This window comes from Pteropus alecto, unplaced genomic scaffold (genome assembly GCF_000325575.1).
Source record: "Pteropus alecto unplaced genomic scaffold, ASM32557v1 scaffold21, whole genome shotgun sequence".
NCBI lineage: Eukaryota > Metazoa > Chordata > Mammalia > Chiroptera > Pteropodidae > Pteropus > Pteropus alecto.
In genome coordinates, this window is record NW_006436282.1 from 19,529,356 (window position 1) to 19,532,921 (window position 3,566).

At 36.8% G+C, this 3,566-nt stretch overlaps 1 pseudogene; it reads right to left on the bottom strand.

The window, feature by feature from the left end:
• Positions 1-226: 226 nt before the first annotated feature.
• LOC112479865 lies at positions 227-345 on the bottom strand (annotated as a pseudogene).
• Positions 346-3,566: the final 3,221 nt, after the last annotated feature.

Genomic DNA, 3,566 nt, shown 5'->3' on the forward strand with positions numbered 1-3,566 from the left:
TTTCTTTTCCATTCCAGTCTCAAACATGCTGGTGGTAACCCACTAAATTCCTTGACTCATTAGAGGGCCTTGACCTACAGTTGGAAAAGCTCTAGCCTTAGATGACTTCTCCTCAGTGACACTGGCATGTTAGAGAAGATATGAACACTAGAGATCGGGCCTGGACTCACCCTCCCTACCCACACTGCCCCCAACCCTACCCCACATCATTTTTTTTTTTTTTTAACGCCTTCGGCATCCGGTCTTCCTAGGTGGTCTCCCATCCAAGTACTAACCAGGCCCGACACTGCTTAGCTTCCGAGGTCAGACGGGATTGGTCGTTTTCAGGGTGGCATGGCCATAGATCCTACCTCACATCTTGATTACAAAGACGGTCCTGACCTTGATTAGGCATATGAGGCCCATGCATATGCTTTCTACAATTTTGGGAGCCCCAGAATGTTCCAGACTGGGCTTACAGCTCCATTCTCAGGATAGAGCTGATATGAATCGTAAAGCTATGGGCATATGGCTGAAAGAGACATTCTTGAGGCTTGAATTTTTATAGAGGAGGAAACTGAGGCTAGAGAGGGTAAGTTAATGACCTTAGGTCAGAAAAAGGAAAGAAAGCACTGACCATGTTCACATTAAAGTTAAATGCTTGTTCTCATATCCGTTTCTTAATTCTTTATAGCAAGTCCTAAAACTTACCTGGGTGGGCTGTGTCAGCTCCCTTAGGCTGTTGAATAATTAACCTGGCTAGGTCCAAAAGTCTAGGCCTGAAGGGAGTGCATTTTCCATTTTTTTTGATATTTGCAATTTAGTGCTTCAAAGCGCTCCTTAAATTTTATTTCTTACTTTTTCATCTTTAGTATTTTGCTTCCTGGGCTTGATGCTAGATTTTAAATACTCAACATCTAGATTTTTTTTCCCCTTAAATAGCTATTATGAAGCAATGCCTAGACCATGGATGTCCTTAAATATTTGATGAATGGATGATTAAATAAACATCATAATTATAAAAAAGAAAGACTTGAGAGTTGGAGCTAAGTGGTAAATGGCCACAGTTAAATTATAAATATGCATTTGGAGTTACTTTCACTAGCAGAAAGACGGTGAGGTTTGGAATCAACGATTAGAAGGTAGAGCTTCGTTTTCACATTTTGTGGTTTACTTTTGGCTAAACCAAAGAAATCCTGAGACTCGGCTTCTTCTTCTTTTTTTATTTTTGATAAAACAGGGATTAACTGCTACCACCTCATACCCCACTGTTCTCAACTTCTTCCTGTTAGAGAATTTACTTGCATCAGAGACTTCCTTGGACAGATACATTCTTCTTTTAAAACACAAATACACTCTAGGTCAACCCAGTCCTTTAATCAAGAGAAATACCTTTCCACTCAAACTTGAAACAGATCTGGTGCTGAGTGTTTCTGGAGACAGATATCAGGGGTCTCTTAATTGGGCTGTGCTATATTGACGGGTTATCGGGAGTAAACTGGTGGGCAGATCTGATCACACAAGTGTCTGTGCAGATAACAACACAAGGAAGCTGGGCAAGGCTTGCTCAGGCACTATTAGAAGCAAGAAGGTCATCTGCTGGTGGTAGCCATGCAGTCTTTAGCGGAGAGCAGTCACGGATTCCTCTTGGCAAACAAAACAAAACAAAACAAAAAACCCAAAAAAACTGACGGGAGAAAGACCCCAGAATTAAAAAAAATCAAGGAAGTAGTTTTATTTTGAAAATCTGACAGATGCCTGTATGTTGTATGTTATAAGGGATTCCCACCCTGCATGGTGAATGGTAGGAGAGGGCAGAGGTGACAGAGAACTTAGTACTTTGCTGAGGTACTTGGAAATACGTACCAGAGCAGAGTTTCTCAAATTTGAATGCATTTCCAAACAGCCTGGGGAGCTAGTTAAAATGCAGATTCCCAGGCTATCCTCCAAGGATTCTCGACCAGATCAAGGGTGGGGCCTAGAAATCTAGTTAAAAATTTTTTTAAAAAATTATGCTTAAAAAAATCTAATATAAAATTTACCCTCTTAATCATTTTTAAGTATACAGTTCAATAGTGTTAATTATATTCACATTGTTGTGTAGCAGATCTCTAGGACGTTTTTATCTTGCAAAGCTGATACTATACCCATAGAGTAACGACTTCCCACTTCCTTACCGCCCCACCCTCCTGCCCCCAGCCCCTGGCGACCACCATTCTACTTTGTTTCCATGATGCTGACTACTCTGGATATCTCACATAAGTGGAATCACACACAGTATTTGTCTTTTGCATCAATTGATATGATCTTGTCATTTTAATTCTTTAGATAATTAATATGCTTGACTTTAAGAGTATTAATCAGCCTTGCATTACTGGGACAAAGCCCACTTAGTCATAGCATATTATGCTTTTTCCATGTTGCTGGATTCGATTTGCTGGTATTTTGTTGAGGAATTTCGAATCTATAACAGTGAAGGATTGGTCTGTAGTGGCACTGGCATGTCAGAGAAGATAGTTTTCTCTTACTGACTTTGTATGATTTTGTTAAGATACTATTGGCCTTATAAAGTATTTTTAGAAGTGTTCCCTACTCTTCTGTTTTCTGGAAGAGATTGCATAGAATTTGTATTTTTTTCTTTAAGTATTTAGTAGAATTCACCAGTGGAACCATATGGACCTGGAGATTTCTTTTTAAGAAGTATTTTAAACTGCGAATTCACTTTCTTTAATTATTACAGAACTATTCCAGCTATCTGTTTCATCTTAGACGAGTTTAGATGTTGTTGATTTGATGAATCGGCCTATTTAATCAAAGTTGTAGAATTTATTGAATCATTAATAATATTCTCTCATCCTTTTAATGTCTGCAGAGTCTGTAGTGATATCTCTCATTCTCAGTATTGGTAATTTTTGTCTGTTTTTTTTCTTTGTCAGTCTCGCTAGAGGCTTATCAATTTTATTGATAATTTTTCTGATTTGAAATTTATTGATTTGTGCTCTTATTTTTATTATTTTCTTTATTCTGTTTGCATTAGGTTTATTTTGCTCTTCTTTTTCTAGTGTCTAAGTTGAATGATTGGAGACCTTTGTTCTTTTTCTAATATTAGCATTTAATGCTATAAATTTTCTTTTAAGCACACTTCAACTGTATCCATGAATTTTGATTTGTTATGTTTTCATTAAAAATATTTTCTAATTTTTTTTGAGTCTTCTTTGACTCATGAATTGTTTATAAGTGTGTGTGTGTGTGTGTGTGTGTGTGAATTTCTAAGTGTTTGGTGATTTCTAAGTTGTTTTTATATTATTGATTTCTAGTTTAATTCCATTTTGGTCAGAGAACATGCCTTGTATTATTTTAGTTCTTTTAAATTTATTAATATTTGTTTTTAAAACCCAAGACAAGGGTCATTAGACTGTTCCATGTGTATTTGAAAAGGATGTGTATCCTGCTGTTGTTGAGTGGAATATTCAATAAATGTCAAATATATTCAATTGACTAATGGTATTGTTCATCTCTTCTCTATCCTTGCTAATTTTCTGTCTACTTATCTGAACAATTATTGAGAGAGGAGTGTTGAAGTCTTC